We start from the raw sequence: 25,840 nt of genomic DNA, 5'->3' as shown, positions 1-25,840 counted from the left end.
ATCCTACTTGTAGTGATCAATACGACTCGCAAAATGATTTAGATAAGATATCTGTATGGTGAGAAAAGTGGCAGTTGACCCTGAATGAGGAAAAGTGTGAAGCTATTGACATGAGTACTAAAAGAAACCAGTTAAATTTCGATTACGCGATAATTCACACAAATCTGAAGGCCGTAAATTCAACTAAATACTTAGGGATTACAAGTACAAATAACTTAAAATGGAACGATCACGTAGATAATACTGTGAATAGAGCAAACCAAAGACTGTGATGCACTGGTAGAACACTTAAAAGGTGCAACATGTCTACTAAAGAGAATGCTCACACAACGCTTGTCCGTCTATTCTGGAGTACTGCTGTGCGTTGTGCGATCCGCATCAGGTGGGACTGACAGATGACACTGAAAAAGTATAAAGAAGGGCAGCTCGTTTTGTATTATCGCGAAATAGGGGAGGTAGTGTCACAGACATGATACATGAATTGGAGTGGCAATCATTAAAACAAAAGCGTTTTTCCGTGCGACGGGATATTCTCATGAAATTTCAATCACCAGTTTTCTCCTCCGATTGCGAAAACCTTCTGTTGGCACCCACCTACATAGTGAGAAATGATTATCACGATAAAATAAGAGAAATGAGGGCTGGCACAGAAAAATTTTAAGTGCTCGTTTTTCCCGCATGCCGTTCGAGAGTGGAACGGTAGAGAAACAGCTTGAAAGTGGTTCATTGAACCCTCTGCTAGGCACTTTGTCGTGAATAGCAGAGTAATCACGTAGATGTAGATGTAGTTTGCTCAAAAAATACACTTTGTATTATTACAATCTGTTGATTGGCTAACAATACGAGCCCCTGCTACCAAACCATTCTGTGAAATCCGCACTTGTGTAAGGTTGCTAGGAATGTAAGTACAGATATTTTGATAATTCATCGCTTTATATGCACCCAATTCAGTATGTTAGTAGATTTTTCTCTGCATCTAACAGTCTTCCCGCAGATATCACATACTGTATTACCTGGTGATTTCTGAACGGTCATAACTGAGTCACGAAGTAAGTTACACCTGTCGGTATAGACTATCCATTTTGCATCCATGTACACCTGACGTGCTGCCTAGGGGAATGTAAACGTTAATGACTTGCTTATGTCATGCTGCTTGGAAGTACTAACCAACCTAAAATCATACTACTCGTCATAGCTATAATTATTGGTCTGCAAATGTAGTAAATACTGTGGTTGTTCAGTACATTGTCCTCAGTCGTCAATAGAAATATCTGCATTTACACCCCTAACACCGTATATATACATATATAGAGGGTGAAGCACCTAAAATTTGCGCCAAAGATTTGGCGGAAATGGAAAGTGACTCTAATGTGCGGCTTTCAGAGAACGAATTGGTAGTCAGGAGCTCGTATTGTTAGCTAATCAACAGATAGTCATAATACTTAGAAAGTGTACTTTTCCTCAAAAACACACTGTTTCAAATGGGACAGTGCTCTACTCACACTAACAAACTAAAATCAGCGTAAATTAGAATGTCAGCGGCGTTTGTTGCAGTATTCTGGTGTGAGTCGTTTACGAGATAACGTATTTTGAAAAGTTCCCATATCGACACATGTAGAATACCTGTGTAGCACACAGTAAAGAAGGACAAAAATGCATACGTTACAGTCAAAACATTATTGAAGTTGTTCTTCAGAAAGATGAACAGGGCTTACACAAGACTGGAACGACATATGGGATACTCCACAAATTGTACTGCAGGTGTGTATTTCTGAATTGATTTCAACAATTAAGGAGAAATGTCAGACATGTTCACTACCTCATTGATTTAAATATCTGAAAATGTTGCTAACAATTGAAGTAATTAATAGTTACATTGCAATATACACTCCTGGAAATGGAAAAAAGAACACATTGACACCGGTGTGTCAGACCCACCATACTTGCTCCGGACACTGCGAGAGGGCTGTACAAGCAATGATCACACGCACGGCACAGCGGACACACCAATAACCGCGGTGTTGGCCGTCGAATGGCGCTAGCTGCGCAGCATTTGTGCACCGCCGCCGTCAGTGTCAGCCAGTTTGCCGTGGCATACGGAGCTCCATCGCAGTCTTTAACACTGGTAGCATGCCGCGACAGCGTGGACGTGAACCGTATGTGCAGTTGACGGACTTTGAGCGAGGGCGTATAGTGGGCATGCGGGAGGCTGGGTGGACGTACCGCCGAATTGCTCAACACGTGGGGCGTGAGGTCTCCACAGTACATCGATGTTGTCGCCAGTGGTCGGCGGAAGGTGCACGTGCCCGTCGACCTGGGACCGGACCGCAGCGACGCACGGATGCACGCCAAGACCGTAGGATCCTACGCAGTGCCGTAGGGGACCGCACCGCCACTTCCCAGCAAATTAGGGACACTGTTGCTCCTGGGGTATCGGCGAGGACCATTCGCAACCGTCTCCATGAAGCTGGGCTACGGTCCCGCACACCGTTAGGCCGTCTTCCGCTCACGCCCCAACATCGTGCAGCCCGCCTCCAGTGGTGTCGCGACAGGCGTGAATGGAGGGACGAATGGAGACGTGTCGTCTTCAGCGATGAGAGTCGCTTCTGCCTTGGTGCCAATGATGGTCGTATGCGTGTTTGGCGACGTGCAGGTGAGCGCCACAATCAGGACTGCATACGACCGAGGCACACAGGGCCAACACCCGGCATCATGGTGTGGGGAGCGATCTCCTACACTGGCCGTACACCACTGGTGATCGTCGAGGGGACACTGAATAGTGCACAGTACATCCAAACCGTCATCGAACCCATCGTTCTACCATTCCTAGACCGGCAAGGGAACTTGCTGTTCCAACAGGACAATGCACGTCCGCATGTATCCCGTGCCACCCAACGTGCTCTAGAAGGTATAAGTCAACTACCCTGGCCAGCAAGATCTCCGGATCTGCCCCCCATTGAGCATGTTTGGGACTGGATGAAGCGTCGTCTCACGCGGTCTGCACGTCCAGCACGAACGCTGGTCCAACTGAGGCGCCAGGTGGAAATGGCATGGCAAGCCGTTCCACAGGACTACATCCAGCATCTCTACGATCGTCTCCATGGGAGAATAGCAGCCTGCATTGCTGCGTAAGGTGGATATACACTGTACTAGTGCCGACATTGTGCATGCTCTGTTGCCTGTGTCTATGTGGCTGTGGTTCTGTCAGTGTGATCATGTGATGTATCTGACCCCAGGAATGTGTCAATAAAGTTTCCCCTTCCTGGGACAATGAATTCACGGTGTTCTTATTTCAATTTCCAGGAGTGTATTTTATAATATGTATTAAGTACCTAATCGCCTTTCAAACAAGGTAATTAAAAGTTCTCTTCCATATCAGATTCCACGTGTCCAAAGAGAAATTCTTGGTGCTGGAAGACGTGTCAGAGACAAAGATATATTTACGAACTGCTGCCAAGATGGCAGCCTTAGGATCAGGACATGAATTTATTCGCTGTGTGTGTTAGAAGGCATGTATTTCAAAAAGGTACTTTTGTAGGAAAAAAAGGAACCTTTGTAACTCAAAATGTCACGACAGTTTTCCTTGCACTAACAAATAACCAAAATTAATTGTAAAATTTTTTTAGTACGTTTCTCTTTTATTAAGACCGTAGCAAATTTTGTCAAATGTACGAGTAATTAATATACTTTTACTGTATGATTATTTTGTTTCCAATTTCGTAACTAACACGGTTAATACGGCTCTGTAATGTTCCTTAAAATGTTTTTTCAGTGTTTCGTTATTTTTGTATTGCTGTAGTTAATATTAATCACTTAGATGTATGATAAATATTCCAATAAATATTGCGTTTCAAAATACAAAAATGGTGTTTTTTATTTCAATCAACATGTAGTTGCTCTTAATTTTAATATTTGCCCCTAAATAAGTTTAGTGAAAACTAGTTCTGTTTTGTTTAGTAAGAACGCGTTCTTATTAGTTGAAACCAGTTGGTACTGATAGCCTTAGTTACAACTAGAATTTACTGCTGGTCAAAAGCGAAAGTCAGTTAAAACTAGTTTTAACAAGGCAAAACGCGTTTTGATAAAGTGGCTCAGTAAAAACTAGTTTTAACTAGTAAGAACGCGTTCTAACTAAAAACGGGTTTTGACTGTAACACATAAACTAGTTATGTGGATTCTGATCAGTAACGAGACAGTTGAGCATCGCATGTTCTGTTCAAAACGACCACAGACAGCGGTAATACACGCTTCCAGTCTCTTATGGTGCGCAGCTCATGGTGTCGCGGTAGCGTTCTCGCTTTCCGAGCACGGAGTCCCGGGTTCCCGGCGGGGTCAGGGATTTTCACCTGGCCCGAGATGACTGGGTGTTGTTGTGTCTTCTTCGTCATCATCATTCATCCCTACTACGGTCGGAGGAAGACAACGGCAAACAATCTCCACTAGGACCTTGCCTAGTACGGCGGTGCGGGTCTCCCGCACCGTTCCCCTACGCTGTGTCAAGCAGCATGGGACTTCATTTCCAGTCTGGTATAGAATGAGTGTTCAACACGTGCCAGCATTTCAGCGGAGATATCCGAGTTGATTGCAGTAATACTTCTTTGTATATCATAGAATGTAGTTGGTGTGTCTTTTAGCTTTCCCCACAGAGAAAAGTCTACATGCATCAAGTCCTGGGAATGGATGGACCAAGTTACAGGACCTCTGCGTGCAATCGAGCGATGTGGAAACAATTCGTCGAGACATGCTGTAGCATTTCTTGCGCGATGGGCCGGACAGCCATCGTGTTGATACCACAGGTTTCTCCTAGTCTACAGAGGAACAACTTCTAGCATCAGTGGAATATGGTCAGTTAGAAAGCTGCGATACTTGTGTGCTGATGGTTCGTTATCCCATACCACTCGTTTACCTTTGTAATACCTCGGTTCAGTTTACAGTAATAAAAGCTATAGAAAGAATAATTTAAAATTAAGAATAGAATTTTTAGAGGGGAGAACAGTGTAGAATCAGAGTTCGGTATTTGCAGGTCAAAATTATAGTATATCAGCAAGTAGTTTAATGTCTAAGTACAGCAAAGCCACGGAAGCTCCGTCATGGAGAAGGCAGTGACGTTAAACTCTTGTGGTGAAAAACCTATAAAAAGGCCTGATCGTCATTATTGCCGCCTTTTTTCCTTGATTGTTTCGCTAAAGGGCGGGGAACCCGTGTCAGTCAGCGAGACAATAATTAGATGGGACTTTATCGTGTTACGATTCACTATAAACTGTTAGAATATTACGGAGATTAAAAGTTATGTACGATCTCTGACTGTTTGTAGCAACGGAGTATTAATCGGATTTTAGGACTTTAGTGCTAGATTGGAACTTTACGGACATATAGACGACAGAAACTCAAATTATCTGCTGATACGAGTAAATTCAGAGGTACCGGTACACAGATATTAACGTGTGGACTTTTGAAAGTGTCGTGTGCCGTTAGTTGCGAATATGGACGTAGAGCGCGTGCATATCGGCATTTGCGGACTGCTTTGATTCCTCCAGGCTAGGAACCTTTTAAATAGACCATCATCCATCACCATCTTAATCCTTGAATATAGAGTGAAAGTGAAATACAAGAGTGTTGTACTTATTTCATTTACCTAGTACTAATCAGTGAAGGTATTATGGAACCAAAGCTATTCAGCAGTAAGTCAGCACCATCTAGCGGAAAGCGTAGGCATTAACTAACACGCTAACTGAAGTGAACGTTTACGTGTTTTACGGACTGCTTAATATGAACTTTTGTGAGTCTTTGACGTCCCCACTCCCTCCGAAAGGTGGCGCAGGCTGTCTTAATCATAAAAGGGGAGAGTTTTAGCCGGGCAAATTACTAAATAAAAGCGATATTTACAAGACTCGCAGTAATAGCAAAACACAAGGCCCGCACCTCATCGGAGAGTCGTCGCTGTCACGTCGGGAAGTAAAGCCGGAAAACCTACGGACGATACGTATCTACGAGCAGACGTCGACGTGGAGTACCTAAAAAGGGAACCACAAGAGAATTGGCGATGCTTCACCTTCCATGGGCGCTGACGTTCACCTGACGAGGCGAACGAGACTGTCCACAGTACAACAGAGCTTGTTTAGGTGGTTTACCTAGCCGTGATTGGTAAATGTGATTTTATCACTCAACAAGATACGTGACATATCAGGAGTATCCTGCCTTAATGCCCTTGTACAGAAGTTAACGCGATTGTCATAATCGTTTTCATGCAGCTCTTGATGGAGAGAGGTGAGACATGGGTAGAACCTATGCTGATGGAGAACACTTGCGTGACTTACGCCACTTCTCGTGACACTGCGCGGAAGGTAACGGGCGGATCAGCAGCAATAGCATCAAGAATATTAATTTGCACTCTTCTGTCGTCATTTGTTTCCTTCTGTTGCGTTCTGCAGGTGTTACACTATCACTTTCACGTAACTGGCTGAAGACGCTGATAAATAATTGCCGAGATCTAAGAATTTTTAACATGCTGCAGCCGTGTCAGCTACTGTGATAAATTAATACGTCGAAAATCCGCCTCAGATGCGAAAAGTTACTGGACTTTACCCAGGTTTCAGCTACAGTAATCTAGTCTTCTTCAGAAGCATAAAATAAACTAATACATGCCAGAATAAGGCTCGGTCAAACATAAAAAGTTAGATCCAACGTAGCATCCGCGGCTAACCGACCCCTTTCCATGAAGTGGAAAGTAAGCAAGCTAAGTAACGTAGCTTGACATTATACCACGGTACTTAAGCTTTTTATGTTTGACCGTGCCTTATTCTGGCATGTATTAGTTTATTTTATGTTTCTGAGGAAGGCTAGATTACTCTAGCTGAAACCTGGGTAAAGAGCAGTAAATTTTTGCAACTGAGGCTGATCTTTGACGTATTAATTACCGAGATTGTTGGCGTCTGTTGGGTTATCTTGCCTCATACATCGTACGAGAAAGAATTGCTTTCTTATTACACTCTCCATACAACGTGGGCATGTCAACTTTTTCTGCAATGGTTCACTACCGATGTACTGCTTGGACAGTCACACACTAACTGATTAACAAATCGCAATGCATTCAAGAAACTCACGATAGCACTGTAAGCCAAAAAAACAACTTCGTACCTAGCAATTAAATGGATTGAACAGCACATACAAAATATATCTCTTAAACGACTAGCACTAACATCCTGCAACAAACACCACTGACATTCTTCAAAAATGGTTCAAATGGCTCTGAGCACTATGTGACTTAACATCTGAGGTCATCAGTCGCCTAGAACTTAGAACTTAGAACCTAACTAACCTAAGGACATCACACACATCCATGCCCGAGGCAGGATTCGAACCTGCGACCGTAGCGGTCGTTCGGCTCCAGACTGCAGCGCCTAGAACCGCACGGCCACTCCGGCCGGCACTGACATTCTAATTCACCCTACTTTTAGTTATTGATGTCAATAGGCATTGTTCCAATTTAAAAAGTGTATGTTTGCACGATAATACACTTTCGGGGCATTATTAAAATCAGTTTACTGGCTAACAGTACGAGCCCCCGACTACCAATCTATTCTGTAAAAACCACACGCAGTATTTAAGTTTTATGTGATTCAAGCTTTGTATATAAGTGTGTGTGGCTGTGAGCATATTTGTGTAATTTATACTAACCAATCTGACGGCTTTGCATAACAATTTACACTGCGAACTGATAAAAACGTAAAGAAGAAAAAATCATATTTTTCTTTAGTAACAAGTTCACTGTAAGCGTACCAGCATTCTTCTGTTATTAACATGTTCCATACTGCACATCCCACACATCTTCTTTGCTTAGTTTATATCTCTTCTGAATAGGAAATGACTCATATTTTTATATCTTTGCTTAATGAACATGCTTTGCAAATATCGATCGAGCGTAAAGCACATGTGTAACGCTCTAACTGTCATTAAGAATATTACGAAGAGTGCCACAGTGATTTATTTACAACATGTGTGCTGTTTGCAATGCAACAGGGTATACATCGCCGTTGGAGAGAAATCTTCCGAAGTAAGAGTGATTTCATCTGTGCCGCAGGGGAGTGTCGTAGGACCGTTGCTTTTCACAATATATATATAAATGACCTTGTGGATAAGATCGGAATTTCACTGAGGATTTTGCGGATGATGCTGTAGTGTAGCGAGAGGTTGTAACAATGAAAAATTGTACTGAAATGCTGGAGGATCTGAAACGAATTGACGCATGGTGCAGGGAATGGCAACTGAATCTCAATGTAGACAAGTGTAATGTGCTACGAATACACAGAAAGAAAGATCCTTTGTCATTTAGCTACAATACAGCAGGTCAGCTACTGGAAGCAGTTAATTGCATAAATTATCTGGGAGTAGGCATTAGGAGTGATTTAAAATGGAATAACCATATAAAATTAATCGTCGGTAAAGCAGATGGCAGACTGAGATTCATTGGAACACTCCTAAGGAAATGTAATCCGAAAACAAGGAAGTGGGTTGCAGTACACTTGTTCGACCACTGCTTGAATACTGCTCACCGGTGTGGGATCGGTATCAGATAGGGTTGATAGAAGAGATAGAGAAGATCCAATGGAGAGAAGCGCGCTTCGTTACAGCATGATTTATTAATCGCAAAACCGTTATGGAGATGACAGATAAACTCCTGTGGAAGACTCTGCGGGAGAGAGGCTCAATAGCTAGGTACGGGCTTTTGTTGAAGTTTCGAGAACATACCTTCACCGAGGAGTCAAGCAGAATATTGCTCCTTCCTATGTATATCTCGCGAAGAGACCATAAGGATAAAATCAGAGAGATTAGAGCCCACACAGAGGCATACCGACATTTTTTCTTTCCACGAACAATACGAGACTGGAATAGAAAGGAGAACCGATAACGTACTCAAAGTACCCTCCGCCACACACTGTCAGGTGGCTTGCGGAGTATGGATGTAGATGTAGATGTTGATAACCAGTAGGACCTCTGCAGAAGTAATCGCCATTCACTGAAAGACAAGTAAGTGTATGAAACTATTTCACCTTATATCTAAATAAATGCAGTCACAATAGCGTGTTTTTATTAACGAAACAATATATAAAGTTACTCTAGATATTCAAATATTCTTCTGCAGTGCTGGAACCGACGACATGCTGCTGACCAAAACATCGATGTAACTGAAATGTTAGTCACCAGCGGATTGTCAAGGTAGCTCAAAACTGATTACGGCGGAATAATAAAGTAATTTAAAAGCATTTTTAACTGGTTACGTTGTTCACTAACGATTTTCATTAGATTTTCGATCGTTTAATATTGGGCACGGAGGCGCTGCCATTTGTTATCATCACCTAATATATTGTTACTGCTAGAAACTAGTGTGTTATCCCTCGAGGAATGTAGCAGTGACCATCATAGGGCAAAGGCCTCCAGCGCTCCGCTTGGCAGCTGTCCTGGCCGTACGAGTAGCGGCCTGCAGGAGCGTAGGTGGGACCGGATGCTCGAGATCCATAGCCGACCGCGCGCCGTCTCCCGCCCATGTCGCGCGGACTGATTGTGCAATCGCCGTATCCTGAGTATTTTCTGCACTGTCAGAACTGTACAGCGGTGGTACGTGGGTATACTGCCACTTAAGGCCAGGTTGTCATTCAAATTGGCCTAAAATTCGATTTTTATTGTATTTTTAAAAGATATATGAGTCTAGAATGTTGCGGCGAAAAGGTTTTTAAATCCGTGCGTTACAAAAGATTCTACAGCCATTGTTCAAGGCAGTGACACGGCCGCTGTGGGACGCCCTCAGTTGGAGATGCCCGGCTCGGGTATAAAACTGGCCTTGCCGTGACGCACGTTCTGAAAATAATTTATATTGCACCATGCATTCAAACATATTCGCTGAGAAAGCTGGCGAACGACGTGTGCAGGCTGTCGAAGGCAGCATATTCAGCTCAGCCAGATCGGTTCTCCTCGCCATGAAGAACGAGGGAATTGCTCTCGAGAAACAATTCGAGGGTTGATATGCAGTGCTGCGATTGCAGACTAAGCGTAAGTAATGACAACACTTTTTTTGGTGAAATTTTGGTCGAAATTGGCTAATACATAATTTTTGGTCCACCATATTGGATTAGCCAGTCTGAAGTATCAAAATCTAACTTCAGATTTGTGTTCAGTGACATCAAAAATATGTAACGGCATGTGCATGTAGTTTTTATTCAAACAGAACTAAAAATACGTATAAAATTTTTCCCAAAACTTTAAACAGGTTTTCAAAACTGGTTGCAGCATAAAATAAAAACGGATCAATCATTAAACTTCTACTTTTGACCCCAGAAAAGTAAACATTGCTTGGGATCTTATACCTATAATATGTGAAATTTGTTAATATCAACTATTTTTTGTAAAGCTATAAAGAGTTAGAGAAACAAAAGACGAACTCAAAGTTCGATTTAGTAACATATAGTTAAATTTAAGGTTATTTCACTGTGGCTAGTTATAAACTCCCATAAATTTAATGTAGTATTGGCTAACATTATCCATTTTTGATTTCAGATGGCTCCTGAGGGGCTACACTGCACGTAGTCTGCATACTCCAAACTCGCAGGCCCAAGATTAAACCATAATCACGGGCGCATTTTTTTTTATTGAAAGTCTGAAATAAAGTTCAAAGTATGATCAGTCATAGTCTACAAACAGATTCCTTGTATTTCATGAGGGTATTTTTGATCCATTGTTGCAACTACAAAAAATCGTGATTTTTACACCAGACGCGTTTCCCTTTATTGACGTAAAGCATCATCAGGGGTCTGTAATGAAGTTTGTTTACCTCTTGATTTGCTTTTTAGATCGAAAAAAAGTTTTTTAAGAATAAGTTGGTTTGTACTTACTATGATTTTTCGGCCGATTTCTAGCTTACATCGGGAAAAGCCGTCTGCGGGCACATCGTTGTTTTTGTGTGTCAGACACTGATAATTTGCGTCTACTTTTTATATGCTCTGCAGCACTATGCATTTCTCACAACACACTTTTATGCACACCACTGTACTCTGTTTTCGTACTTCAAGTATGTGTCGATGTTTGTATTTTGTAGTGTTGCCAACATAACCCTTCCACTACTTTGACCTAGAAATATTCTTTTTTAAATTAGATTATTGTGTGTGTATGTAATATTATTGGTATTTCCGTCGTATGAAAGCTTTGAGTACTCTTTGAAAGACATTTGTTTTGTATAATTTACATAACTGTAAAGATGCGCATCTAGCGCGGACGCTAATACATCGATTGCGCAGTCAAAGAAACATTTTAACAGAAGCTGAACTGTCGTTCCGCTTCGATCTAAATAAAAGATGACGGTAGAAAACGTTTGTAGATCTTCAGATTTTAATGTGCTTCTGCTTGTGGTGTGAAAGCGTAAAGGAGGTCGACTTTAAGCTAAAAGAGTGAGCGGTCTTGCCAGCGTGCAGACAACATTATTAATTAATAACATTCAAGTAATTTATGTTCGAAATTGTAACTCGGCAAGCTATTGTTATCGGGGGTGTTGGACAGTGCAAGAATTGTCTTTAACGAAGGAGAAAAGTGACTGTAATTTGTGACAAAAAACGCGAACATGGGAAACAGCACAGGACAGGCTGAAATCTGATCGCACCATACTGTTAGAAAAGTAATTATGTAAGTTGTATTGTTTATAAATAAGCCCTAATTTGCTAGTGAGAATTGTTTGAATATATTTAGTGTTTACCAGACTTCTTATTCTGTTTTTTTTTCTTTATACTTTTTTTATCTCCATGCCATATTATTTTTATGAATGTCAAAAAGCCTTTACTACAGCAGAAAATACTGCGGCATCCTGGTCGTGTACAGAAGGCCGCTCCTTGTCTTCTATACAATTCATAGCTGCCCCATTTATGAATGATTTCATTTGCAAATGCATTTTTTTTTTTACTATTCATTGTTAAAGGTCCCTTAGGTAATTATAAAATTCATACTGATTACATAAAGAAATCCGGGTTGTTCTTTTCCAAATAATAGAAGTCTTTGCGTAATCAGAAACTAGCCTCCTTCTGACAACGATCAGGAGCCGACCAGAAGACGGACGTCTTCGACCGCTTTCGTGTGTCCTGTGGCAAAGCTGTGCCAAACTGGGAACACGGCATTCTAGTATGAAATACAGATTTAAATTGAAAAAATTGAAATATATTTAATAGTAATAATAATTTTTTTTTATCATACTAGATCTGGCGCCCGAACAGGGACCTGATAAAAAAATTTTAATCTGTTCTGTTATTGTTTCATGACATCATCCGGTGGACATCGGGAAGCCGTAAAGGAAGTACTGAACGAAATCGAGGAAGTATAAAAAACAAAGAGAAAAATTCGAAAAATAACAGCAGTGCGCAAAACGACTGATGTAAGTACGGTTTTCATTACGCATAAAATCTCGCGTCTTGTATAAAAAAAACTGATTTCCGGAATTTCTTTCCTTACTGCTTCATTTTATCCTATCGCTGTTATTTCCTTGCAGAGTTGCTTATTTACGTAGTTAGAATTCATTTCTCATCATCTCTTCATGCGAAGTTTATTTGTTAAGTGTTATCAGCATCTTCATTGTTGCTATGGTTAAGAACACAAGATGGATGCCATAATAGCAGGATTCAGTGTCTAGTAGGTGTTTGTCACTTATTTTCAAAGTTAGGTGCCATCTTGTCTGCTACCCGGTATAGCTCTGCAATTGTCAACTACCGCGGTGTGACGTTTGACTATCAGCGCGCGCATCTGAGAGTTGACGATCGGCATGCCGCGAAATATTTCTTTGAGCAGTTACGTCACAAACTTGAAAATAAACATGGCAGATGACAAAGGAAAGCCGACAAACAGTGTGGATGACGGTGATGACACTGTTGTCAAGTCATACCCACTACGTTCGCGAACGGGAACAGGCAGACCCGATTCGCGAATGGAGAGAACGGCAGACGATGATGGTGTGCGTGACGTATCGTCACAGCAATCATCGTCACAGCAAGCGGGAGAAAATTCGATGGTTGAAATGATGAGAATTTTTTTTCAAGAAAGAGAACAGGAGAAACGGGAAAGGGAAGCTTATAAATTACAAAAACAACGAGATAGACAAGAAAGGGAACAAAAAGAAAGGGAAAAGGAACAGGAGACAGAGCGAAAATGGTTTGACCTGAATACCATGATTGGTACATTGAAAAATAGGTTAGATAATATTGATGCCAACTTAGAGGCAAGAATAAGGACAGTCACAGTGGAATATATCTCGGACTTAAGTACTAAAGTTAATGAAAGGATAGAAGGTATTCTGCAGAAGGTAGATGCATATGAGAGCACAGTAGGTAACGTGCACAAAGACATCAAAGTACAAATCGAAAGTTGCCAGGCAGTTACAACAGAAGTTTCAAAAAAGTCCGTTGAGGTCGGAACTAAAGTAAACAAGCTTGCAGACAATGTCGTCACTCTGCAAGGCCAGGTCAATGACCTGACACAGGCGCTATCCGAAATTAACATTGAAAAGAGGGTGAATGATGCTGCAGCCAACGTACGTTCCACGATAGGAAAAGAATTTGTAGAATGGGTCGAGACTAAGGAACAGTACATAGAAAACAAGGTTCAACACGACTTAAAAGAAGCCGTTAAGTCAGCCACAGTTGAAGTTTTAGCTGCTCCAGGTACATCAGGAGATACGATTCTCACTGAATTAGGGGAGATTCGTAGAGTTTTTCACCGAGATCTTCCCGAGTGGAAACGACACCTCACTGAGGAAATCGAGCAGTTGAAACATAAAGTCAATGATTTTCCTAATGACAATAGAAGTAAGCATTCACACTTGCTTTCTTCAGAACATGTATACAATAATAATCCCGTGTCTCGTGTAGAATTCTCTCCACTTGTACATGGACACAGCAGTAAGAATCTGTTAGTACGCAACCAGAATGATCAAGTAACTCTTGTCGAGCTCATGAAACAAGAAAGCGTTCTCAAGCACCGCGTATTCCAGCCTTTTCTGCCAGAGAAACGCAACATCCACCCAATGGTTTTTCTGAAGTCATTTAATGGTGTTTTTCCTGAGAGCTGGGATGACAAGCAACGTATGCGCTTTATAGTAGGTTACATTCAAGGAGAGGGTTCTGTCTGGGGAACAGAAGTAATTGACAGATGTAATAATTACGCTGACTTCGAAAAGCAATTTCTGAACAAATTCTGGAGTTCAGGCATACAACAACGCCTTAGAAAGGAAGTATATAATGCTGAACCGTTTAATACGAGAAGTGCTGGTCTCCGTAGATACTTCGAGAAATACCTGAAAAAAATACAATATTGGGACACGCCCATTTCCACGAAGGACGTAATTATGATCCTTAAGTCAAAGCTACCGGTATCAATCAGGGAGAAGTTAGTAAATGTCAGTGACGACGACACGGAGGCTTTTCTGTCAGTACTTGACAACCTTGACATGATTCAAGAAGACGTGCGTGCTAGTTCAAATGGCTCTGAGCACTATGGGACTCAACTGCTGAGGTCATTAGTCCCCTAGAACTTAGAACTAGTTAAACCTAACTAACCTAAGGACATCACAAACATCCATGCCCGAGGCAGGATTCGAACCTGTGACCGTAGCGGTCTTGCGGTTCCAGACTGCAGCGCCTTTAACCGCACGGCCACTTCGGCCGGCGTGCGTGCTAGTGCGCGGAGTAATTGTAATCTTGGCCCGCACACTACACAGCCGCACGGTGTAGGCGCAGACTCAGGTATGTCATACCAACCCAACAACAGTAAAGGACACGACGTTCCGTGCGATAATAACAACTACTATCGCCGTAACGGGAAGCAGAAACATAAGTTCCAGGATCAAAACAGGTACCACCCCATATACCAGACAACACAACAGCAATACGGTAATTCACCAGTTAATTACAATGATCGCTATCACTACAATAACGATCGCCAAAATAATAATAATTTCAATGGAAAAGGACGTTGGCTTAACACCAACAGTCAGCAGCAGTATGGTAACCAGCCTACATTCCAGCACCGTTCTCAAGGGAGAAATCCTCCAGATCCTTCCAAGCAATACAAACAACAGTATGCTCCAAACTTTAGGAATAGTCCTCCGCCTTTTACCAACTATCAAAGTCACAATCATGAACCTCAAAATTCTCGCATCTATTATGCCCGAGCAAACCCGCCAACACACACCATCTCGACTGAAATTCCGGCAAATAGCTCGCAACTTAGGTGGAATACGGAAGCAAACCTCGTACCAAGCGTACCGCCCGGTACTTCAAAGGTAATTGTGAGCGAAATTCAATCTAATGAACATACGGAAAACTAAAAGCACACTTTGACCGATTTCACACCTTCAGAATTAATCTCAAGGCAAAGGGAAAGCAATGAATGGACTGATCCCATTCCCAAGATAGAAGGTCCAGAAGTCAACCTAGATAATAAGTTAAGATAAGCCCTGATCTCTATCACAACTCATGCCAATTTAAGAAAAAAGGCATTTGACAAGCATGTCAATAAAGTTCTGTCGTATCGCCTGAACGAGCGTGTTCTTCTGAGGACACACTTCAAACCATCTCTCATCTTACGTAAAAATCGTAAGTGGCAACACTTATACGAAGGACCGTTTGTTATAGTCAGGAAGCCACATATTGGTTGTTACGTGTTGGCAGATCCAGTTAGTGGACGAATAAAAGGACTTTACCACCATGTAGACCTGAAGAAGTACCATGAAAAACATTAAAAAAAATATCATTTATTATGTTAAGCTGCAACTTGAAACAAGAGTGTGATCTGTTTAGAAAGTAAGTGAATCAACAGCATGTACATGTATTCTGCAGGTGACGTAATCATTTGAGTGAAGTGGTCATGAAGTAATGATGGAGCTTGAAAGATATGAAGTGATTGAAGAAGGTACTCTACGTATTTGGAAAATAAGATCTGCTTTAGTTTTAAGGTAGTTTTAAGTTTCTTGAGCACGAGAAGACTGCAGTCGTTGGATTGAGTAAGGGATGTGCCAAAGTGCCACCTGCTGCTTTAGTTTTAAGTTATGGCAAATCTCCTTTTTTACCAAGTAGTAAAGGTTTTCTTTAAATCCCTCATTCAGACCAGAATGTCCGTATATGTGAAGTATTAACCTAAGTTAAGCCTTCAAAGGATTGATATTTTAAGTCGCTAGAACCATGTACGATGCAAAACTGATACATTGTAATCTGTAGATTACACCGAGTATAAGCAGCAACATATAGTTAATGTACAAAGAAATGAATAATGGTACTCGCAACTGGAGAGCAACCTTAATTTATTTGTTACTATGAGTCAACCAGTTAAGAAATTTGCATTTATAATAAGAATTAGGTCCTGTATTGGAGAAACTTAGAGAGACTATTCCTATGTCACGAGTATTATACAGAAACCTTCGATATTAAGACACCTAGTTGAGGACTGAGATAATCTGCTTATATTCTTCTGCTATGTCCGCATGCCGTGATGTTGAGATGTATTTGAAGATGCTTTGGAAACGGATTTGTGCGAAATTTTAATATTGAAGTCAAGTTATGCCACGTGGATGACATTAAAAACGGTGGAGCCGAAGAATGAATTTGCTCAACTGATTATTTCACCTATTATCTATCTTCGTATCTTTCATTTCCTTGCACTATCCTATTGTAGTTTTCTTCTTTAGCGTTCTTACCTTTCTACCCTACCCGGTAGGGGAAGAAATTTGGAAATTGGTTCAAAAGACTTGACGTGTGTATATTGTGTGTATTGACGATCGTGGCTCGTTGGTTAATGCGTATCTGCGGTTACTTATCGGAACGTGATGTAAATCTGATTTGCTGTGAGCAAAAGCATCCCAGGAAATAAGAATAATTTTCCCGATTTCTGCTAGATGAAGTTTTGAACGTGAACTGTTCGGCACGCCAAAGTGGGTATATTTACTGATTATTGATGTAACCGAATAAATAAATAAAAAAAAGGGGCTGTTATAGAACAATAAGAAAAGGAAAAGAATCAGATTTAAAATATATATAAAATCTAACGTGCTTCAGAAGCACCATTCAGAATAGCAAACACGTTTTTCGTTAGGTCTTGGACAGTAATTAAAAAAAAAAACTATGTATATTTTGTAAATGATCCTTTCATGATAAGTAATTTTAGCATTACCTGTGCTACTCTGTGGTATAGAGAGACCTATATGGACACGTATGGATTGCTGCGTGTGACTCTGTGACAAAATGATGGACACGTGTGTAAAATAGTAATTTGACACATGTATGGGCACGAGAAACTAGTTATCTCTTGTGTGAATCAGAACTGTAATAAACTTATGGACACGAGTGATGTGCCGCGTGTGAAGTAGCATTACAAGTATTCTCACGTTGTAACGACGATACAGTGACTATCAGTCAAAGGATAGACAAGCTATTGTACTTACTGCAATAGGAGACAGTAGTCATTTTCATCGATGACTGTTCTTCGTCGCTGGTGCAGTCAATTTACCGTCCAGGTTGACCATGTCGCCTTGACGAGCTGCTCCAGTACCCACGATTCAACAAAATGCACAAGTTAAAAGAAAGGTTGGCAGCCACAGAACTATCTGCCTCGTGCAGGACGCGGACTGCCTACGCTGTTAAACCGCCAGTTCGTTACCACGTGACTGTGAAGCACTGTGGCAACATTCAATGACTGCTCGCCGGCCCGTACTCAACAATAAGCATTCCTCTCCATAACGGGCGCAAGCGTGCTCCAGATTTGAGATGAAAATGGACATAAAAATAATAAAACGTTGATAAACTACGCACGATTTTACTATATTTACATTTAAAGGACACTAATGATGACTTTTCCTTAACTATAAAAATTGCTACGGCGATATTGCTAAATACATTGCTTAAGAAAGACCTGTACCAGATGAAACGTGTTTTGCTAATATTTGCTAACGAAAGAACATAAAACCTAGACACAAAATATGAATAATATATAATGTATATGTACAGTCTATGTAGTAATTTTTATTGTCTTAAATTCTTACTCTATATTCCCTTAGATTAAGATGCTAGTTAATGAGCAAGTCCTAATACAGATTTTTTTTCTATATTTTCATGTGCTGAAACATGAATTGGAATGAGATTAAGACAGCCACCAAACTGACTCATTCGTCATTGAACCAGTCATCAACTTTCCTGATTCCCGACATGACCCGATGGATCGTCGAGTCAAGAAATATCACTTCCCCCTTCACATAGTGAAATTCCCAGTGTTTTCCACCATAATGTGAAAAGGTGATCCCCAGTTGTAGTGCAGTGAAAAGTGAAAGGCGAGGAAAGGATTCCCCTGTGAAAATCACCCGAGTTCATGGGAAATACTCCCAACTACGAAGTGAAGAATGACGTCGCTACGAGAAAGACTGATAAATTTTTATGTTCTGTTCAACATTGGTGGAAATGCACCAACACTGTAATCGAATTTTTTTCTTCTTGTCAATATTTATGTATATATGTATCTGTACGTGTATTTAATTTGTACTTGTATCTATGTTAGTATTTCAATGGTTCAATTGACTGAATGAGAGTAATTCTAGAGATAAAAAAAAAAAAAAAAAAAAAAAGGAATCCTTGAACACTTATGACGGCATCATGCCACAACCAAGTTTGTTAATAATCAAGCAACTGTGAGTAGCTTTGACGACTTAGTGTGAAACGTATGTAATTCTATGTGCCTTATGTTATGTTCGTTTTGCTCCCTACAAGGAGAGATCTTTAAATACTTCATTCACTAAGTACGTGAATCCAATAATATTACGACTGCGCGTGAGTCGTAACGATCTTTCAGACTCATTACTCCTCACGCGGGAAGCAATGTAATATTATTGATATTTCCGTCGTATGAAAGCTTTGAGTACTCTTTGAAAGACATTTGTTTTGTATAATTTACATAACTGTAAAGATGCGCATCTAGCGCGGACGCTAATACATCGATTGCGCAGTCAAAGAAACATTTTAACAGAAGCTGAACTGTCGTTCCGCTTCGATCTAAATAAAAGATGACGGTAGAAAACGTTTGTAGATCTTCAGATTTTAATGTGCTTCTGCTTGTGGTGTGAAAGCGTAAAGGAGGTCGACTTTAAGCTAAAAGAGTGAGCGGTCTTGCCAGCGTGCAGACAACATTATTAATTAATAACATTCAAGTAATTTATGTTCGAAATTGTAACTCGGCAAGCTATTGTTATCGGGGGTGTTGGACAGTGCAAGAATTGTCTTTAACGAAGGAGAAAAGTGACTGTAATTTGTGACAAAAAACGCGAACATGGGAAACAGCACAGGACAGGCTGAAATCTGATCGCACCATACTGTTAGAAAAGTAATTATGTAAGTTGTATTGTTTATAAATAAGCCCTAATTTGCTAGTGAGAATTGTTTGAATATATTTAGTGTTTACCAGACTTCTTATTCTGTTTTTTTTTCTTTATACTTTTTTTATCTCCATGCCATATTATTTTTATGAATGTCAAAAAGCCTTTACTACAGCAGAAAATACTGCGGCATCCTGGTCGTGTACAGAAGGCCGCTCCTTGTCTTCTATACAATTCATAGCTGCCCCATTTATGAATGATTTCATTTGCAAATGCATTTTTTTTTTTACTATTCATTGTTAAAGGTCCCTTAGGTAATTATAAAATTCATACTGATTACGTAAAGAAATCCGTGTTGTTCTTTTCCAAATAATAGAAGTCTTTGGGTAATCAAAAACTAGCCTCCTTCTGACAACGATCAGGAACCGACCAGAAGACGGACGTCTTCGACCGCTTTCGTGTGTCCCGTGGCAAAGCTGTGCCAAACTGGGAACACGGCATTCTAGTATGAAATACAGATTTAAATTGATAGAATTGAAATATATTTAACGTAATAATAATAATAATAATTTTTTTATCATACTAGACACTGATAATTTGCGTCTACTTTTTATATGCTCTGCAGCACTATGCATTTCTCACAACACACTTTTATGCACACCACTGTACTCTGTTTTCGTACTTCAAGTATGTGTCGATGTTTGTATTTTGTAGTGTTGCCAACATAACCTTTCCACTACTTTGACCTAGAAATATTCTTTTTTAAATTAGATTATTGTGTGTGTATAATTGTTTTTAAGTATGTTTCTGTGTATTTATATACTGTGTAAAAGTAGAGAAGGAATAGCGATGGAGAATTTTTTTGGGAGGAGAACCCTCATGAATAATAAACCAACTGCGGACTCTATCGCCACACAAATGAAGAATTCCTTGTATTTCTTTGTATGGCCTCAAAAAAGTTGCGAAACTTTGCTTGTTTCTTGCCCATTTGAATGTGAACCTGGCTTCAATGGTTGAGAAAATGACACAGAATTCCAAAAGGCAACAATCAGCTGGCGGAGATTTGTGCGTCAGCAGCAAGAGCTATGCGTAACGTGCGTAACAGCTTCCGACAGCGTAAGTTAGCAAACGATATTTCGAAGAATCCTAGTAAATTCTTCGACTCCATGAAATAGCTAAGCGTTACGTAAGTACGATTCATATGGTTTGTCAACCGAAATTTGTGACCAGGATACGATCTTCTTGGTCAGGAATGCGCAGTACCCTTCTTCGTAATGAAAGGAGTCTCGTAAATCCAACCTATGCATCACTACATAAATATTTGTGTACTCCTCTCGCACTGTTAATTACTTCGTTTTAATTAATCTCTCACTTCCTATTCCCAAGTTTCCATCCACTTCCCATGAAAAGAAGAGCTACAGATTATTTGCTTGTCAAAGAGAAAATCCGTGCCGCTGCCTTTACTGGTTCGGATCATATCCAAATTTCGTTGAATGTTCTTGAACGGACCCTAGCTGTTCCAAACTGTACACCAGAGCAAAACTTGCACTACCGCTACACTACAAAGGGTGCGATCACGCTGAATGGGGTTCCAGCCCGTCGATGTCCTTAGAGAAGGTTTGCATCTTCCGGGGAATATGAGCAGTATCAGAGATTGTCTTGAACAATTTGCTCATCCTTTTCGACCGTGAAATGTGTGGGCATCAACATCACGAGGAAAGGGCTGGTGGTTTCATTGACGCTCTTCACGCCACCACCCGAGGTCTTTTAGTGTGGATTCTGAGCGGTTGTGTGTCTGAAATGTTTTCCTAAGCCCGCCAAAAGAATAACGTGTGATTTCAAGCCCTGGGTGTCACGGTTTTGACCTCCATCAAAGAGGCGTGCAATGTAGCTACAAGGGGTTTGTGACGACCTTTCCATCTTGTGAATCGTCCACGTTGGCACTGTGGTGAAATTTCCTGCCGATGTGACATCATTAACCCAACTTAAACCGCAAATGAACTTCTGAGTTCTGGCCTTTTGTAAGCATGTGTGAACACTTTTCTGTATGAAGCGTCGCCAAGCCAGAGGATGAAATCACAGGGCGCCACGCTCTTAGGCGCTTACCGAAAAATGTTCTAGGCACTTTCCTGTCAAAGTACAAACTTCTGCATCGCAATGGGAGATTATCACGGGGGTTTGAGAAAGTGAATCTTTAATTGTACTGTGCAGTGTATTTGTACATAAGTGGTTTAAATACATCGACTACATGATAGAAGGAAATCATATTCTGAAACTTCCAGGCAGATTGAAACTGTGTGCCCGTCCGAGACTCGAACTCAGGATCTTTGCCTTTCGCGGGCAAGTGCTCTACCATCTGAGATACCGAAGCACGACTCACGCCCGGTACTCACAGCTTTACTTCTGCCAGTACCTCGTCTCCTACCTTCCAAACTTTACAGAAGCTCTCCTGCGAACCTTGCAGAACGATCACTCCAGAGGGCTTCTGTAAAGTTTGGAAGGTAGGAGACGAGGTACTGGCAGAAGTGAAGCTGTGAGTACCGGGCGTGAGTCGTGCTTCGGTAGCTCAGATGGTAGAGCACTTGCCCGCGAAAGGCAAAGGTCCCGAGTTCGAGTCTCGGTCGGGCACACAGTTTTAATCTGCCAGGAAGTTTCATATCGGCGCACACTCCGCTGCAGAGTGAAAATCTCATTCTGGAAAGAAATCATCTTCTGTTTATAAAAGTTATAAACCGTTGCAGTAACTCTATGGAAAATAATCAAGTTAACTACGTTGATAATTTCGTTAAAAGGGTAATATTTCTTATGTGAACTATCTAAATGAATATTTTTCTCACTTATTTCGTATGTTTCAAAGAAAAACACATTTTCTGAAACACCTTGTATTCATACATGAATGTATATGTTGTGGAGAGTTTCGAAGTACCGGCCATATACATACCGCTCAGCAGTTTCGCTATTCTGCTCCTGTGTCTCATTAATGCGAATGCAGTAGAATTCCCATAGGATAAAAAAAGCTGGCAAATGCTTGAAAAGTCAGAGCAAGTAAGCCGGAAGCGTAAATTGAATCAAATTGCTTGCTTTCTTCTTCGTAAGAAGATGAGCATTTCTCCTGACGGTTAAAATGAGGAGCTCAGAGGCGAGCAAATGCCTCTAAAGAGGAAATTGATGGAAGCGGACCCTCATGATATTATCTCCACTCCATTATTTACTAGCCTAATTATCATATCAGTCATGTCGCGAGCAAGGCACGCAAATTTATGCACTGTTTATGCTAGAGAAAATGAAATTATCTCTTAATTTACTGCATTAACGTCTCTGAGACCGCGTCGTCGGGTTGCTAGCAAAATCCTTAAGGGAACATTCATCACCGCTGGTCTCTCAACTCGCTTCCCGAAAACGTGTAATACTCAGGAGAGCGTTGCGTTGCACCTTACTAGGCGGTAATTCATGCAAAGCTGACACAACTGCCTTAATTTTTCCTGGAAATCAAGTTCCTCTTTTAGTTAATACGTTCTACTAACGGAAAATGGTCCTATCGGAGTACAAAATAAGCTGAATATGATTCTGTTTAAAAGACTCACTAAAAAGTAGGGTAGCAGCTGCCTCTTTCTACTTTCTTCAGCACCTTTAAAAATGACATGCTAACAAATTTGCGATCTTTTTAACAAACAGCTTCACTCACATGGGCCCCCTAAATGTAACTTGATAAAAAAAAGAAAAGAAAAAAAGGTTCAAAAGTGTGTGAAATCTTATGGGACTTAACTGCTAAGGTCATCAGTCCCTAAGCTTACACACTACTTAACCTAAATTCTCCTAAGGACAAACACACACACCCATGGCCGAGGGAGGACTCGAACCTCCGCCGGGACCAGCCGCACAATCCATGACTGCAGCGCCTTAGGCCGCTCGGCTAATCACGCGCGGCTGTAACCTGATCACACCCACTAATCCATCGCTGTAAGTCCATCACACCCATCCACTTGCCCATTCTCACTCACTCATTCAGCCCGATTCATTGTTATTATCTCTTCGTGTCTCTTACTGTCTCCTGTCTCACAGCCACAGTGTGCTTCGCTCTAATACTGTCTTCTGCATCTGTCATTGTCGCCCTATTGCACTCTGTTACTGCTACGATCTCATTCATTCCTTCACACTGCTCCTGTCTCTTCCCAGAGTCACTATGTCTCTCTTCCTTGTTGTCATCGTCATAGACTCTGTCTCTCATTATCACAGGTACTGATCCACTTTCTCCTTCACTTTATTTCCCTCCCACCGGCACTGTCGTCTTCAGTCTTTTCCCAGCACTGTTCTGTCACAATCTACTATGTTCCGCTGCCACTGTCTCCGTCTCTTTCTATCACACTGTCATTGTGTCCTTCGCTCTCTCTACACCGTAACCACTGTGTACTATTGTCCACTACCTAAAATTTAAAGGTGCTTAGGAAGGCAGAGTAGGCAGCTGGTACCCACATTTTCAGAGTCTTTTAAATACGAGTATATTCGCCGTTTTTTGTGCTCAGATAGGAGCATTTTACCACTGGTTACCTCCGTATCGTTTCTAATACGAAAAAAAAACTTTATGGGTCAGTAAAATTTTGATATACATCTACGTGATTACTCTGCTATGCACAATGAAGTGCCTGGCAGAGGGTTCAATGAACTACCTTCAAGCTACCTCTCTACCGTTGCACTATCGAATGGCGCGCGGGAAAAACCAGCACTTAAATTTTTCTGAGCGAGCCCTGATCTCTCTTATTTTATCGTGATGTTTATTTCTCCCTATGTAGGTGGATGCCAACAGAACCTTTCCGCAGTGAAACTGATAGTTTACTTACGTGAAATTGGAATAAAGCAAAACTAATTTTACACCTCAGACAGGATTTTACGTGCTGTATGCTTCAGTACTACAACACGTGGTTTCCGAACCCATCTGATGATAACGGGGACACTTTAAAGCATTGTTCTCCGTGTTACACCACTTTATAATCTATGTTTTCACCTCATACCGGATTTTAAGTGCGTGGTGTCTTTTGTTTGGCTCAAATGGCTCTGAGCACTATGCGACTTAACTTCTGAGGTCATCAGTCAGAACTTAGAACTAATTAAACCTAACTAACCTAAGGACATCACACACATCCACGCCCGAGGCAGGATTCGAACCTGCGACCGTAGCGGTCGCTCGTTTCCAGACTGTAGCGCCTAGAACCGCACGGCCACTCCGGCTCGCTGTCTTTAGTTTGGTTCGAAAAACTGGTTAAAAAAACTTTTTTGGGGCCTTCAAAGGAACCGCCCGTGATCTAATGGTGCCTCCTCGAGCCCCTTAAGGAACACCGTAAACCACACCAAATGCAAAAGAACGAACCGATTCGCTCCATTTCCCTAAGCAGAAGGAAGTGTGTAACATTCATTTTTTACCAAGTACTATAGGATGACACTAAGACGATCCTTTTGCTGACTATAAAGGTAAGTGTTCTGGTCCAGACTGTACACCAATAAGGTACCTTTCAGAGTATGCTGATGCATTAGCTCCATACTTAACAATCATATACAACCGTTCGCTCGACGAAACATCCGTACCCAAAGACTGGAAAGTTGCTCAGGTCGCACCAATATTCAACAAAGGTAGTAGGAGTAATCCACTAAATTACAGGCCCACATCGTTAAAATCGATATGCAGTGGGATTTTAGAAATATTGTGTTCGAACATTATGAATTAACTCGAAGAAAACGGTCTATTGACACACAGTCAACATGGGCTTAGGAAACATCGTTTCTGTGAAACACAACTATCTCTTTATTGACATGAAGTGTTGAGTGCTATTGACAAGGGATTTCAGATCGATTCCGTATTTCTGGATTTCCAGAAGGCTTTTGGAACTGTACCACACAAGTGGCTCATAGTGAAATTGCGTACTCATGGAATATCGTCTCAGTTATGTGACTGGATTTGTGATTTCCTGTCAGAGAGGTCACAGTTCGTAGTAATTGACGGAAAGTCACCGAGTACAACAGAAGTGATTTCTGGAGTTCCCCAAGGTAGTGTTATAGGCCCTTTGCTGTTCCTTATCTATATAAACGATTTTGGAGACAATCTGAGCAGCCGTCTTCGGTTGTTTGCAGATGACGCTGTCGTTTATCGACTAATAAAGTCATCAGAAGACCAAAACAAACTGAAATACGATTTAGAAAAGATATCTGAATGGTGCGAATAGTGTCAGTTGCCCCTAAATAACGATGTGTGAGATCATCCAAATGAATGCTAAAAGGAACTCGTTAAACTTCGGTTACACGGTAAATCAGTCGAATCTAAAAGCCGTAAATTTAACTAAATACCTAGATATTACAATAATGAACAATTTAAATTGGAAGGAACACACAGAAAATGTTGAGGGGAAGGTTACCCAGAGACTGCGTTTTATTGGCAGGACACTTAGAAAATGTAATAGACCTACTAAGGAG

This window comes from Schistocerca americana, chromosome 2 (genome assembly GCF_021461395.2).
Source record: "Schistocerca americana isolate TAMUIC-IGC-003095 chromosome 2, iqSchAmer2.1, whole genome shotgun sequence".
Classification (NCBI taxonomy): Eukaryota; Metazoa; Arthropoda; class Insecta; order Orthoptera; family Acrididae; genus Schistocerca; species Schistocerca americana.
Note: the sequence above shows the minus strand (reverse complement) of the source record.